The sequence below is a fragment of the Notamacropus eugenii genome, chromosome 5, assembly GCF_028372415.1.
Source record: "Notamacropus eugenii isolate mMacEug1 chromosome 5, mMacEug1.pri_v2, whole genome shotgun sequence".
In the NCBI taxonomy this organism is placed as follows: Eukaryota; Metazoa; Chordata; class Mammalia; order Diprotodontia; family Macropodidae; genus Notamacropus; species Notamacropus eugenii.
In genome coordinates, this window is record NC_092876.1 from 405,207,400 (window position 1) to 405,224,426 (window position 17,027).

Here is a 17,027-nt window from a genome sequence, read left to right on the forward strand (position 1 = left end):
CCTCAAAGTACCCCCCATTCTAATGCAAACAACTATGTACAGACAACATAGAGTATACTGGCCAGGTCAAGTTACCTTTCCTGACTTCTTCAGTTCATCAATACTTCCTCACATAGTACATCAAATATTGAAGTGGGAGAGTCCAAACAAGCTGGTTTCACTACAGTTGCCAATGAGAATAAAACACCATAAAAATAACAACTCTGTTCTATTTCTTGTCTGGTTTTTTGAACTCCTACTAGTTTTCAGGTACAAATGCACTTAGAATGATCTAGTTCGACCAGATCTCATACCGAAGTACTTACAGGCTTATTTTTTTAAGTTTAAAATTTTTACAAATGTCTTTGGAGATGTTTCCTAAACGTATTTGACCAACCACGCAGACAGTTAAAATGGTGTCATCCTGCCCTCCCCAAGACAGCCAATCATGGAACATATCTCCATACCTGTATTCATTACTGCCCAACATTTCTTTTTTTCACACCTTCCCTCCAATCTGCAAGTTCCCAACCTACCTCCTATTGACCTAGGCATCAGGTCAGTTATAACCTCACACTGACATGGACACCCACACACAGTAAGAGTTGTGCAAGTGCCACTGGGAAAATCTTTTGGCTTCCCTTCTCCCACCCAGCATACACAGCAAGGAAAAAAAACTATCAGTCAGCAATCAAAAATGTTCCTAATGACAATGTTAGGTAACTCTAAGACTTTCAGCTTCAGAGAAGGTGGCAACTTATGTTGATAGAGAGCATTTCATCACCCAGGAGTTTCCCTTTTTCTCCTCCTCCATCTATCCAATGACACATGGCTTGTAACAAAGCATGAAAAAGAGGGAAACGATCAGTTCAGCAAAACCAACCATCAACTCAGTGTTGTCATTATCCACCATATTCCACACCTGTCCAGAGTCTCCCACCTCTTCAAAGCAGGAGGCAAAGTACATTTTCTTATCTCAAGTCTGTGACTAAGTTCAGTCATTATAACTATACAATATTCAGCTTCATGTTTTTATTGTTGTTTTTTCCATCTGGAATGTTTTAATCATTCTACATATTGTTTTCCTTGTTCTGCTTACTTCACTCTGTAGCAATTCATAGTTTTCCTATGCTTCTCTCTGAATTTTCTTATTTGTCATTTCTTACAATCAAGTCATATTCCATTAGCCATAGACCACAATTCATGTTGCCATTTACCAATGGATGCACACCTACTTTGCTTTCAAGTACTTTCATATCATAAAAAGCTGACTAAATATTTTCATGTAAATAGGACTTTCTTCCCCTCTCATCTTTAACCACCCTGAGGCATATGCCTAGTAATGGAATCTCTGGGCACCTAGGTGGTGCAATGGATTTGGTGTCCAGCCTGGAGTCAGACTCATCTTCCTGAATCCAATCTGGCTTCAGATACTTACTAACCATGTGAACCTGGGCAAGTCACTTAACCCTGTCTGCCTCAGGTCCTCATCTATTTTTTTTAAATGAGCTGGAAAAGGAAATGGCAAACAATTCCAGCATCTTTGCCAAGAAAACCCTAAACAGGGTCACAACATGACTGCAACAACTGAAAAACAGCAACAATGGAGTGTCTGAGCCAAATGGAATTGACAATTTATTCATTAATTAATACTCTAAACTGCTCTCTAGAATGTTATTTCTATCACTCTCATGCATAATGTTCTTTGCAAATAAGATTGTATTCACAGTCATTTTTGTCCCACTGCCATTGTACTATAAGTATGTGCCCACTCTTTCCAAGGATGTTTCCATGTATTTGCAGGAAAGTACACTGTGATAATGCGGGGAATATCATGTAGCTACTGCCCTTACTATGCCATATAGGTAAATGCCTATGCTAAGAGCTAATTTTGCATCTATAAGCTGATTGTTAATAAGAAGGACCCTAGTGGGGGCTCAGGAGTGATGATGATGATGATGATAGTGATGGTGGTGATGATGGTGATGATGGTGATGGTGATGGTGGCGATGGTGGTGATGGTGATGGTAGTGATGATGGTGATGGTGGTGATGATGGTGATGGTGGTGATGGTGGTGATGGTGGTGATGGTGATGGTGATGGTGATGATGATGGTGGTGGTGGTGATGATGGTGATGGTGGCGATGGTGGTGATGATGGTGGTGATGATGGTGGTGATGATGGTGGTGGTGGTGATGATAGTATGAGTAGTCACAGCTAATAAACCTTAGAACCTAAGAATAGCAACTGCACAATAGAGACCCAAGCTACAAGTATAAGCTGAGGGAGCAAACTGAAAGGGGTATTACATTAATATTTAGAGGATTTAGAAGCTTTCTCTGTTGTTGTATCTTGCAAGGAGTCTTGTATAATTTTAACATCTTGAACATCAAAGATAATCTGTCCACCTCTTAATTTGGCCTTGGGACAGTCCTACGAATATAGCTGGTCACTCTTCTCTTTAATGTTTGATGCTTTCCATAGCAGGAGAAGATTCAAGGGGATGGCATTTGAATATACCCTTGAATCTTTTCCAGTCATTAACACTGACATGCTCTGAAGCAATAAATTATTTCCTTTTTGAATCTCAGGTCCCGACTAAGCAATATTCCCCTCAAGGATCTGAAACAGGATCATTCCAATGGCAGGGGCGGGGAAGGATGGCAGCTGTTAGGGGCTGTTGCCCTTGAGATATCTCAAATATAGCAGAGAGGAGAGGGGGATCTAGAGATACAGGAACCATTCAGCAATCCTTTCATCTTCTTCTCACCCTTTCAGGTATACTAGATGGCATATGTATTTGTCATTTTCCCCCTCTTTAGAAATCTTGGGTGAGAAACTGGTAAGAACCTTAGAACTAATCCAATGGGGGGAGGAAGAACACATAGAATTTTTATTATCTGCCATGAGTCCTAAAAATCAATTATATAAAATGAAGAGAAAAAAAGAAAATCATTTGTGTAAAGATATCAGTTCACCAATCAATAAATCAACAAGCATTTACTAAGTGCTTATTATGTATGAGGAACTATGCTGAAAATTTTGTTGTTGTGAAGTCATTTTTCAGTTTTGTCTGACTTTCTCTGTCCCCATTTGGGGTTTTCTTGGCAAAAATACTGGAGTGATTTGCCATTTCCTTCTCCAGCTCATTTTACAGATAAGGAAACTGAGCCAAACAGGTTTAAGTGACTTTCCCAGGGTCACACAGCTAGTAAGAGTCCAAAGTCAGATTTAAACTCAGCTCTTCCTGACTCCAGGTCAGACCTTTTATCCTCTGGGTCACCTAGCTGCCCTTGTTGAAAACTAGGGCTATAAATAATCAGCAAAACAGTCCCTGTCCTCAAAGAGTTTATATTCTAACAAAGGATACAATAATAAAAGTTAACATTTGTATAACTCTTTAAGATTTGCAATATATTTAATGTATAATATTCCATCTGAACCTCAACCCTCTAAGATAGGAATTATCAACCCCATCTCACAGCCAGGAAAAATGAGGTTAAGAAAGATTCTGTAACTTGTTTCCCAGGGTAACATAGCTTAAAAGTGTCTGAGGCAAGATTTTCACTCAGGTTTTCCTGATCCCAAGACCAATACTCTCTCTACTCAGGTGTTTAGCTGCCATGTACATACATACATATGTATATATGTATATGTGTATATGTGCATATATATGTATAATTTTATATATTTATATATATGTGTATATATATATACATATATATACATATATGCAAACATAATTACAAGATTTGGGGAGGGACCTGGGGTTAGAAAAGACTTAGTGCATAAGCTGGAGTTTGAGTTGAATCTTGATGGAACCCAGGGATTCCAAGTGGATAAGAAGGGATGGCATTTCAGGCAGGGAAGATGGCCAAGGCCAAAGACACAGAAGACTGAAGATGGAATGTCACATATGTAGAATAGTAAGCGGGCTAATAAGGCTCGTTTACAAAGCCTGTGGAGAGGAGAAACATATAAGACTAGAAAGAATAAAAAGGAGGGAAGGGAATAAACATTTATACAGCCCCTACTATGTGCCAGATAAATGGTACAGATAAGTGCTTTATAAATATTATCTCATTTGATTTTGAGAAAGGTAGGAAGAGACTAGGTTGTGACAAATTTAAATGTAAAACAGAGGAAGATGTATTTGATCCTGGAAGATGAAATAGGAAGTCAGACATTAGAGGGTTGGTTTTGTTATATTTTGGGGGAATACGGGAAGTGGGGAGAAAGGATGACATGACCAGCCCTATGTTTTAGGAAAATCACTTTGATGGCTGAATGAGTGATGAATTAGAGTGGGGAAAGGATGTTTATAAATTGATTTGTCCATTTTTATGTCATTTTATTTTATTATTTTATATTATTATATAGCACTATCCATAATTGTAAAACAATAGAAATAATCCAAATGCCCAACAATAAGGTATCATAGGATAATAGATTTGGAAATGAAATGTTATCTAACCTTACTGTCTCATTTCAGATGAAAAAGATGAAAAAAAAATCGATGTTCAGAGGTTAAATGACTTGCCCAAAGTCACCCATATAGTAAGTGGTAGAACTAGCCTTCTGTTTCTAAATTCAGTATTATTTCTACCCTACAAGCTATGGCTAAGCAACCTATATATTAAAAATTCAACCCCATAAGCATTTTTTAAGCATCTACTACACATAAGGAGAGCCAGCTAGGTGGCACAGTGGTTAGACTGTCAGGCCTGTATTCAGGAAGGTCCACCTTCATGAGTCCAAATCTTGCCTCAGATACTTAGTTGTATGACCCTGGGCAAATTACTTAACCCTGTTTACCTCAATTTCCTCATCCGTAAAATGAGCTGGAGAAGGAAATAGCAAACAACTACATTAACTCTGCCAAGAAAACCACAAATGAGGTCACGAAGAGTTGAACACAACTGAACAACAAATGTACAAAGGAGGCAACATGGTACGGGGAAAAGTGTCCCAACTCTGGAGTCTAGAAAACCCGGGTTCCAATCTTGCTTTTGACATTTATTATCTATATGGTCTTGAATAAGTCATTTACCCTCCTCAATTTCTTCATCTATAAAATGAAGAGGCAGGCTAGATGGTCTCTGAATTCCTTCAAACAATAGTTTTATGAATCTATGCGTAAAGTACTGGAGACATAAGACAAAAATAAAACCGCCTCTGTCCTCAATGAATTTACATCCTAGTAGAGAAGAGGCTCTTAATTTGGGGTCTGTGGACTTTTTCTTTTAAACATTTTGCTAACTGTATTTCGATGTAATTGGTTTCTCTTATAATCCTATATTTATTATCTTATACATTTAAGTATATTAGTCTGGAAAGGTGGGCGTAGGTTTTACCAGTCTGCCAAAAGGACGCAAAAATTTTAAGAATCTCTATACTAGAATAATATGACATGTACATAGATAAGTATATAAAAAATAATAAAAGCAAAGGTAAATGTAATGGCAATTTAAATGGGAAGATCTTTCCCATTCATTAATAGACCCATGTGACCTGCTTAAATTACGTGGAAGCCTAAGTCACATGTGGTGGGAGGAGCTTGCTGAATGAGTGGAACAGGAAGGGTGGAGCAGAGCTGAGAGGAAGTTGGTCAGGCTAGTCAGAGTTGGTAAGGACAGCGGCAAGCAGGCACAGCTGGGCTTGTGAGTGTTTGTTTGTGGGAAGGTCCTAGCAGTGGGGGGAAGGCTTGGGAATGGCTTTGTCCCCTGCAGTGATAATGTGTATTGACTTCTTGCTTACTATGACAAATTTGCCTTTCTGGTGTTGGGATTTGGCTTTCTGGTGTCTGAATAAATGTTTTTCTTCTGACTTCTATATGGAGAAGCTGTTATACTTTGCAATTCAGAATTACGCTAGCATATTCATAGACATCCTCAGTGTTGTGAATATTGCCTGGATGATATAGTAAGAAAATGCTGATGGGGGGAAGGGAGTAAGAGAGGTTTCAACTAAGAAGTGGCACCTGAAGTGTTGGTCAGTTAGGTGGCTCAGTGGATAGAGTCCTAGACCTGAAGTCAGGAAGATCTGAGTTCAAATTTGGCCTCAGATACTTAGTACCTTTGTGAGCCTGGGCAAATCACTTAACCCTGTTTGTTTCAGTTTCTTCATCTGTAAAATAAGCTGGAAAAAGAAATGGCAAAGCACTCTAATATCTTTGCCAGGAAAACCCCAAATTGGGTCACAAAGAGTCAGACACGATTGAAAATGACTATACAACAACAAACTGAGGTATGCTTTGAAGGAAACTAGAGATTCTACAAGGTAGAGGGAATGTAGATTAGAAATGGGAGTCATTAGACAAAGAAATAGAGGCAGGAGCTGTAATGTCATATATGGAGAAGTTGAAGTAACGGGAGCAATATGAAATAAGCCTGGAAAGGTAGGTGACAGCCAGACTGAGTACTGCAGTTCATTTTTTTTTCACCAGAAACAATGGAGCATCAATGACGATTTTTGAGAAGACAGTGAGATGGTTAACTGTGGTCCAGAAAAAGGCTGGATAAATGATCTTTGATTTCCCTTCCAGCTTTAGCTATGTGAAGTATAAATTTGAGACAGGAGGAAGAATAATTTGAGGACTATTGAAACAGTCCAGCTTAAAGATGATGAGAATATGAACTAGAATAAAGGCTATGTGAAGGGAGAGAAAGGGACTGATGAAAGACATTGTGGAGATAGAAGCAACAAGGTTTGGTAATTGACTGGATATGAGGATTTAGAAAAAAAAGTAGGGGCCCCTAGGTGGAATAGTGAATATAGCACTAGCCCTGGAGGCTGGAGGACCTGAGTTGAAATCTGGCCCCAGACACTTGACACTTACGAGCTGTGTGACTTTGTGCAAGTCACTTAAGCCCAATTGCCTGACCTCCCCCATCAAAAAAGAAAAAGAATCAAAGATGATTCCTTAAGAAGGGTGCTAATGTTTCATAAGAAATGGGGACATTTGAAATAGGGTTGGGTTTGGGGAGAAATCTGAGTTTCATTTTGGACATTTTCAGTTTGGCATGCCTATAAGACAGTCTCGTAAAAAAGCCCAGGAGGTTTGCTTTGGTAACTCAGGATTGGAATTTAGAGGAAAGATTAAAGCTGGAGATATAGATCTGAGTCATCTGCATAAAAGCAACTGAACTCATGGGAGTCAAAAAGATTGTCAGGGAAGAAAGACAAGGGGAGGGAACCTGGGCCCTCAAGGTCCTCAGGTGCAGCCATTTGACTGATTGGGGCTGTACTTGAGGACCTAAAGGGCCACATGTGGTCTTGAGGCCACAGGTTCCCCATTCCTGAAGGAGGAATGTGTTGAGGTCAGAGCCTTGAGAGATGCCCACCCTTACTGGACAGAGGGAAGATAATGATTTAGCAAAGAATTATGAAAAGGATTGCTCAGAATGTGAGATACAATAGAATACTACAAAGTTAAAATCCGTTTATATATAGGAGGGTGATAAGTAATATGGGCATGTATAACACATGAAAAATCATGTATATGCTGATTAAAACACAAACATACAGGCATCAATTAACATAGGAAGATAATTTAGAGTGACATAAATAGAACTTAGTGTCTGATGTGTCCTTTTTCTGTAATGTTCGTTAAATGAGAATGAAAAATTATTTTGAATTAATGAAATAGTACTATGAAAGATAAGTTTATCCTGAATTAGCAAGAATATAAAATAAGCAACTTCAATAATTGCAAATTTATGTGAATAGTCAATATTTTGAAATGATAGCACGACTTCCTTTTCAAGAAGACCAAACAGCACAATAAGTTACGGGACATTAAAATGTCCTGAGAACTTAAAATGATCATTTGGATGAGGTGAAAAGGTGGGTATATTGCAAGTGTAAAAGGATGGAAGTGATTAAATCAGCAGTTCTTATTTCAATAAAACACTCCCAATGCCTCATGTTAAATTATATGTTAAAATACTTGGTTGCCAAATTGAAATTTAACATTTCCTGCCCTAGGATAGTTTCAAATCCCCAAGGTGAAGGTACAAGGCACAAATGTGAAATTGTACTTGGTCCTAAGCTATTGAAATAAATTATCCATGAATCTCAAGCAAATTCATCTTGTCATTTGGAGAATCGAGAGTTTTATTAAAGTAATGATACATGTATATTTCACTTGGGCCATGTCTCAAAGGTTATTTCAAATGCAAGAACTGAAGAAACTATGCATCATCTCCTATAAAGTGTAATATTTGCTGCCAGATCCTGGCATCCTCAACATTTCCAGAAACCACTTCCAACTTTGAGTGCCTGAAGTACTCTTTCCATATTCTGTAGTAATCAGGCATGACCTTTAATCCTTGGATTAGTTTTAGCTGGATTTGATGCAGTCTTAGTGGGATATTCCTCCCCTTCCAAAAAAAAAAAAAAGTCCTGGAGACAAGATTAGAAAATGAAACTCTCAGTAACTGAAACTAAAAAGATACCTCCTCCTCCATTAAGATTTGGACCTCTAGAATTCATTTCTGGCTCCAGTTTTTCCTATACATTGTTGTTGAAATAGCCTGATCCACCTATTTTTATAAGGTCACTCTGCAGCCCAAGAACTTATATTGGCTAGCTACCACCTCTAATATTATATTCAAGTATCTCAGCAAACGATCAACAACACTCCATCCAAAAATGGCCCCTACTTTTATTTCAAGTATCCTAGAATCATAAATTGAAAGGGGCCTCAGAGCTTATCTAGTCCAGTCTCCATCCTTTTAGGAGTGAGCTCAAAAAGGTAAAGTAACTTGCCCAAGGACATAAGGTCAATAAATACCTGAAGCTTATGTCTGCAGACTCCAAGCATATAGTTCTCTTTCCATTGTACCATCCCCTCTGACTCAGACCTCTTGATTAGCTTGGGTCAAGTTGATCTCTTCTTTTTCCTAATGGTCAACTTTCTCATTCTCCTCTTTACATCATCCTTATGCTTGCCTCTCCACTTAGAGTGAATACCCTTCTGCCACCCCCACCCCTTTGTCCTTCCTACAAAGAACAGTTCAAACCTAGGATGCCTCCTAACTCCATTCTCATCACTGAATTCGTTTCCCTAGGTCATTAGAGATGGTCATTTCCTTGGAAAGGAACAAATCAGCTGCAACAGTAGAAGTTATGCAACTGCAGTTGATTTAGAAGTTGAGTGACTGGGTTGGCTTCATAACCAATCTCTACCCACAGGCAATTGGCATGAATTTTAGAAAATGCATCCCTTCCCTTCTTTTCCCAACATCATCTTTAGACTTTATCTCTGGACTCCAAGGCTCTTTGCTCACTCCTTGAGTTGTCTGACCCTTCATCTCCAGCCTCCAGCCACCTATTTTAGCTCACCCTGAGGAAAGGAATGACAACTATGCCAAGGCACACCCAGCACTTCTTGAGAAACCCTCTACTAGCAGGTTTTCCCAATCTGGCAGAGATAAGGGCAGGCCAAGCCCCACTTGGTCCTTGTTTGGGCCCTGATTGGCTCAGAGTAAATGTAAATAGGAATTGTTTTTGTTATGGCCAGGAACTCTGAGGGTCTTCACTTCCCAGATTGATTTTTTTTTTTTTTGACTAGGTAAAGAGGCCATTCTCTGTCTCATTTCTTACCTAGCCTTAGTCACTGAATATGTGATTCCTGAGACAGGGAAAGACCTTAGCTGAAAAAAGGTCAGAGTTTCCCTCTCTATCCAGGGCCATCTCCAGGCTTCCTGATATCTATCTGGTCACTGAACTCCGATGACTTCAGTGGAGAAAGTAAAGCTGGAGCCTTTGCCCAGCCCTCCCTCACTTAAATCCAATTCACTTGCATGTCATAGCATCACCTTCTTGATGTCATGATCCAATGGTAATAACAGAAGGGAGAATTTGTGGTGAGCCCTCAGGTATTTCATCAGTCAGACATCTAGGTAAAGCAACAGATACCTAAGCTTAAAACCTTTCTGATACTTCCCTGCTGTGTGGCCCAGGGCAAATCACTTAGCCCTTTGAGTCTCAATTTCCTCCTCAGAGAATAATAGCAGGTACCTCACAGGGATATTGAGAGGATCAAATCAGATATGTAAAATAAACCTTAAAGTAGCATATGAACAGGAGATATTCTTGTGTGTGTTTCTCCTTCCTTGCCATCAGAGAAATTATGACATGACTTGCACTTGACTTTGTTTTGAGTGAGGGAGGGCTGTGCAGGTCACCAGCCTCACTTTCTCCTCCAGAGCCATCTGAATCCAGTGACCAGATATTCATCAGGATGACTGGAGATGAACCAGGATGAGGCAACAGCTAGTGAGTGTCAAGTGTCTGAGGTGAGATTTGAACTCAGGTCCTCCTGACTCCTGCACTGGTGCTCTATCCACTGCACCACCTAGCTGCCCTAAGGAGGTATTCTTACATTATTATTAATTGAGCCCTATGCTGGCCTTTTGCTGGTAACTTATTGGGTTCTTTGTATTATCCAGTCTCCTACTGTTTGGTTTCCCCAAATAGAGAGTTAATGTATAAAAAAAACCAAACAAAAATCTTATCTTTCTCTATCCTTCTATTCAACACTGTGTTCCACACATTAGAGGCTCTTAAGAAACGTTTGTTAGCTAAGTTCTAGACTTTTCTACAACAGTGCTAAGAGACATGAGTAATAACAGGGCCTTTCACAATAATTAAAGTCACTCAGCCTTGTAAACCATGAAACATACTTGCACTTTCCAGCTAATGAATTTAGCTGGATCCCAAGGAGAAGAGGAAAGAGGCTGTGGAGACCATTGCTATTTTATAAATTCTAGAACTGTCACTATCTGGTCCCTGAATCAGAAGTACATAGTAGGATGAGTAACTGGCTTTTAAATAATCAATACCTGAGCATCCTAGTACTGAAGATTATCAAGCTTTTCACTTAAAAGGTAGGATTCTAGGCCTACCTTAAGCTGGGCAAAACTGAATGACTTTTTTCTGCTTCCTACTTAAAAAAACCTAGGCTGAACCCACTCGTTATCCTAAACTCTGACAAAATGTAGTTTTTACAGCTTCCATTGACTCTACTATAGCAACTATAATGCTCTTAGACACTATGAGACAATGAAACAGTATTAGAGGCACATAACAGCTTTTTAAACTCTTCTAGACCAATGATGCTGAAAACGGAGAAAAATATTGCTTTCTCCAGTATGCTAACTGGTAATGTTTACATAGAAGCTGAAGGCTTAAAAAAATGACTTACATCTCTTATCTCATTTGACCCTCAAAACATCCCTGTGAGGTCGGTACCACTATTATTCCCATTTTACACTGAAGAAAACTGGGGCTGAGAGAAGTTAATTTACTTGTCCAGGGTCACACAGATAATAACTGTCTGAGGCAGGATTCAAATTTACATCTTCCCAAATCCGGATAACATTTGTCAAGTACTCAGTCCAGTGCCTGGCACATAATAAGTACTTAATAAATACTTCCTCCCTCCCTCCCTCCCTTCCTTCCTTCCTTCCTCCCTTCTTTCCTTTCTCCCTTCCTTCCTTCCTTTCTCCCTTTCTTTCCTTCCTTTCTTTCTCCCTTCTTTATTTCCTTCCTTCCTCCCTCCTCTCTTCCTAAAGAACCATCTAGCTGCCTCTTATCCTATCATTCATGCTATTCATTATTCTCTGCACCATCTTCAGATTTCCCACCACATCCACACCATTCCTGGTATGATTACTCTTATGTCAACTCACATATCACCCCAAACAATACTATAAAGGCTTAAAAGATTCAGAAGATCAAAGGTACAAAACCTGAAGTCATGATGTATGGGCTATAAACATAGCCATTACCTACTCAATAGAAAATATATTTGTAATATCTCTTTTAGATGTAGGGAAACCCTGCCACCTCCATTCATTCAAGTTTGTTCTCTCTCCTTCCTTTTTGGGACTTCCCCTTTAGTCTCTTCCCAGACCAAACCATGTGATGTTTCCTTACCTCGGGAGAGGAACAGAAATGCTAAGTCCTAGGAATCCCTGCAGATCCAAGCCTTTTTTACACCACTCTAGAATAGACATTACATTTTTTAAATGTTATCAGAAATGCATAAAAATTCTTAAGGTCCTTCAAAACCTGGCATTTATATTCAGTAACCATATCACCTCAACTTACCAGAAGTGTTCACCGGCTAATGTTTAATTACTCAACTGGCTGAGGGTTAATTGAGTAAGATGGCTCTGCCTACGTGAGAGGAAGGCATAAGATCTTTTTCTCCTTTCAGAGATGATGACATTTGACATTACTTAAAAGGTTTGCCAATAGAAAAGGAGACTTAGAGAAGCTAATTCATTTCTCTTGGTGCTGTCCTTGTGCTTAAGGACGCTACTAACCAGTTGGTTAATGGTGATGCCTCTGGATATGTAGTTCCAGCAATTAGGTCTGCCTTACACACAGATAGATGATTCATGACTTCATGTACTTTCTATCAAAGCATAGCTCTTTATTAAAATGAAATGGCACATATTTTGATCCATTTCTTATTTCTATTTCTAAACAATGTGATACCCATGTTGAACAAGGTTCCCCAAACCACAAATACCTAGATTCCAGATGTGTGACTACAATAGATGTGTCAATAAATGTCACTACATTCAAACAGAGACAGAGAAATGAGGGTTCTAAGTTGCTTACTATTTGCTCACCACGTGCAGAAATGAGACATGAGCCTAAGTGCTCTTTGTTGTGCCTACCCAGGAGTTCTCAGACTATAATCCAGCCCTTCATAACATCCTATTTCTTGAAGTATGACACCAAGAAATCTAGTTTTAACTCTCCAAGTTGTTCTAGGGTGGCAGTTAATTTCAAAGATTCCTTCAGTTTGGGAGTTGGTTTTTGTTTTTTGTGGGGTCCTCTATTGCTCAAACATAGGACTTTGGTTTGTCCTCAAAAGTTGCTATGAATTTTTTTTTATTTTAACTTTAAAAAAATCTTCATCATAGGTCATCATGGCCAATGAATTAAACTAGCAGCACACCTTCAGATGATGAACCTTTCCATACTTAGTTGATTCCTGAGCATCAGACACAATCTTTGTATCTCCAAGGCCTAGCACAAAGTAAACATTTGCTAGATGCTTATTGATTGGTTTCATTTCAAAGCCAAAAAAGGGGGTTTGTATTTGAGGTTAGAAGAAACAGGGAATCCCTGGATATTATTGAATGATAGTTAAGAAAAGTTAAGTTAAGACCTGAAGTTAAGGAAAAAATCACTTTGACAGCTGAGAGGATAATAGGTAAGAACAGGGAGACACTAGAAGAAGAGAGAATGGTTGGGAGATTATTGCAATTTTCCAGGCAAAAGGTGATGAGGTCATGGACTAGAGTGGAAAAGAGGAGTGAGAAGGAATCAGATATGAGAAAGGTTGTGAAAGTCAAAATGGAGAGATTTGGCAACTGGCTGGGTATGTGGAATGAGAGAAAGTGAAAAGACAAAGATAATACCATAACGCCAATATGACCTGAGAGACAAGAAGAATGCTGGTCTCCTCAACAGAAATAGAGAAGCTAGGTGGAAAAGAAGGTTTTATGTTTAGGACATATTGAATTTTTTATATATACAGAACATCCACTTTGAAATGCCCAGTAGCAATACAGGACTGGACTTGGGAGAGATATTGAAGCTAGATATATAGATCTGTGAGTCATCTTATAATAAAATTCCTGGGAACTGATGTTGTCACAAAAAGAGAGTATAGAAAAGATAAAAGGTATGCTAGGACAGAGCTATAGGTTACCCTCCAAAGAGCTCAGTTTCCTTGTAAGTAAAATGAAAGAGTTGGACCAGCTGGTTTTTAAGGTTCCTTTCAGTTCTGACATTCTATTTTTCTGATGGCTGGTTCTTGTCAACACAACATCTCAACATCAAGTTCACCCTAACTCTATATGAAAACACTCTATATGATTTTATTCACCGACATTTATATGATCAGTCTTAATATAATCCTTTCCAACAGGCTAGTTCATTCAAGTGAAATGAAGACCTCTCTAAGATTTTAATTACAATACCTGTTTGAGTTTGAAATCTTATCCCCAGAACTTCTCCTAGTAAGGACCATCAGAATTCACTTACATTTTTCTTTTTTCACATTGATAATGACTTTATTTTAAAATGAGCAAACAACAATGTAGAAACAATTTCATCTCTAAAATGCTGCATCTTAGATTTAGTTGGCAATGCACATTTAATAATAAGCTTGAAAGTTTCAGTCTTCCATATAGAAACCAAATACTAAAATTTAAAAAAAAAATCCTTCATGTGGTCCATAAAACAACAGTTTAAGTAAAAGATCTTTAATAAAAAAAAACTGGCTGGACAGCACTATCCCCCTCCTTTTTACTTCATATGATTATGGTGTAGAATGTGACTAAAAAGCATCTATTTAGGGAAGAGGCAGAGAAAGGAAAAAGGAATGTATATAAGGCAATATTTTGTTTTAGGTACAATACGTATAACAGTATTGTAGAAAGACAAAAATTACACAAGACTAGCTTGGTTTTCACTGAATAAAGCCATGGACTAATACTGAGCTTTTTCGTGTCAATCTAATCATCGTTGCCCTCCTCACAATATTGGTAATCTCTTGGATAGCTATTTTGGTACTGGTTGCGATATTCTTTTGGAAATTCTGCCTGATCTCTGATTGCAGACTCATTTGTTCCTGTTCCTTGGCTTCCAGTAGGTATTACAGGTTCCACTGGTGCAGTAAAAAATTTAAGATCATATACTTGTTGCCCAAGCCCACAGACATTCATTCCTTTCGGGGATGCAACTTTGTTGGTACCCATCTGAGGTTCCGTCGTTAGCTTCTGATCACATATGTCTCTTCCACTACTGTGAGCTAACATTCCAGCCAGACCAGCTCCTTTGTTAGTATCCATCTGCACACCAACTGCTGTCCTGTCGCAAAGCTTGTCCGTTTGCACTTGAGGATCATAAAGACAGTCCCTAGTCCCACAGGTAGTCATTCCTACCGGACTGGTATATCTACTAGTGCCCATCTGCATGTCAATTACACTTTGTTCAGCTGTCAGCTGTCCATTAAGACAACTTGTTAATTTTCCTGCGGGTTTGATGTTACTGCCAATTGTCTTATGGAATCCTTTTGTTTTAGCCAGACCTGCTAAAGCTACCAGTGTAGACCGAACTCTGGGCATGTTTTTATTCTCAAAAAGATCATTTGCTTCAAAGATGTCATATGACTTCAAACCATAAGCTTGAATGGCTTTAATAAAGTTACTAAGGTTCTCCAACTGAGGCCAGTTTAATAAGGATATATTGACTACCTTCACGGAGCCTGGCTGTAGCTTGTTTATAAGTTCGCAGAGGATTATGCCATTTTTTAAGGCCCACTGGAAGTCTGTCCCAATACTCAAGCCGGTAACTTCTTCTATCCAGTTTCGAAGATTTTCCTCTGCCTGACGGTCATGTTTGGAGTTGGTCTTGTTCTTGACCGCCTCAGAGAGTCTGTGCTGAACACCCTGGTTGAAATGGGTCATGGCGGTTCCTGGCTCGAGTCCGGTCTCGCGCTTCTGCGTCCAAGCGCTGTCCTGCCTTAATCTCTGTGCACCCAGTGGCAGCTGCTTGGGCGGCTCCGCGAGGCTTTTGGAGAGACAAGCCCCAAGGATCTCAGGGTGCCCACTCCCTCCTCCCAGGATCAGACGGGGCTGCGGTGGGAGTCGTGGTCAATCCATTACGCGGGGCTCCATTTTTCTTGATATTAGGCATTCCATACTGAGTCTTCTAAGGACAAGGACGTCAGCTTTACATCCACCCTAAAGAGTTTTTTCAGACTAAATAAAGTCTTCCCGTCATATCGAGATGGCACCGAACCTTTGGGGCAAATTCAAGAACTCCTCATTGATAGTTAATAAAAATTCAAAGTGGTTTTCTAAACAGAGTGTTGACACTATCCAGTAGCAGTCCAGATAATCCTTCCAGGCTAGCAAGAAATTATGCAGTGCAACAAATAGTGTGGATAAGTCGGAAGGTTTGTCCAGGGGTGAGGTCACGAACCTCTAGGGCCACAGGTTCCCCCGACCCACCCCACCCCAGGCCTTCCACGTGTGACTCATGGTAACTTGCTTCATACCTTGGTTTTCCACTGAATAAAACAATGGAAGAATACTGAGCTTTTCAATGAAAAATCTAATAAAAATGAAGATCTCTACTTTGGTGATCTCATAGCCATCTTGGTACTTGCCACAATATTCATGTGGAAATTCTGCCTGATATTCACTGGCATTGATTTCAGACCCATTTGTTCCTGTTCCTTGGCTCCCATTATGTATTACAGGTTCTGCTGATGCAGCAAACTCTTTAGAATCATATACCTGTCTCCCAAGCCCATAGATACTCATTCCTTTCTGGACCTGGGAGAAACTGAAAGGTGAGTTTCCTCATCTGTAAAAACAGAGAGCAGGAGCAATCCCATAGGATTCCTGAGAGTAAAGCACTTTATAGCATAAAATAAAATGTAAATATGGGTCATTGTTGTTAGCCACCATATGACACTGACTACAGTTGTGTTAACCACAGGAGCAACAAAATCTGGAAAACCATTCAGAAGAGAGAAAAAAAATCAAGAATCCTCTAATCACAGAATTTGAGAGGGAAGGGACCCTGGCATTCATCAAGTCTAACTTATAAACGAAAGGAGTTCCCACTAGTAGATACCCACAATGTAGTTGTATTAACTTCTGCTTGAAGACTTCCAAGAAAGGGGAAGCCCTAAAGGCAACTCATTCCTCTTTTGTTTAGCCCTAAACATGGAGGGGGGGAGCTAGGTGGCACAGAGGGTAGAACACGGGGCTCAATCAAGAAGGCTCTTTTTCCTAAGTTCAAATCTGGCCTCAGATACTTACCAGCCTAGTGACCCTGGGCAAGTCACTTAACCCTGTTTGCCTCAGTTTCCTCATCTGTTAAATGTCCTAGAGAAGGAAATAGCAAAACTAGTATCTTTGCAAAGAAAACTCCAAAATGAGGTCACAGAGAGTTGACTGAACAACAACAAAAAGCATTAAGGAAATTTTTCTTGACTTCAAATC

At 39.4% G+C, this 17,027-nt stretch overlaps 1 protein-coding gene and 1 pseudogene across 2 annotated transcripts in view; both read right to left on the reverse strand.

Annotated features, from left to right (window-relative positions):
* The window catches only part of VWA3B (von Willebrand factor A domain containing 3B), a 214,758-nt gene that overhangs the window by 148,185 nt on the left and 49,546 nt on the right, over nucleotides 1-17,027 (reverse strand). The window lies entirely within an intron of this gene.
* Nucleotides 14,060-15,511, reverse strand: LOC140503073 (calponin-3 pseudogene; annotated as a pseudogene). The gene has a single exon (XR_011966695.1). The product of XR_011966695.1 is annotated as a calponin-3 pseudogene (transcript).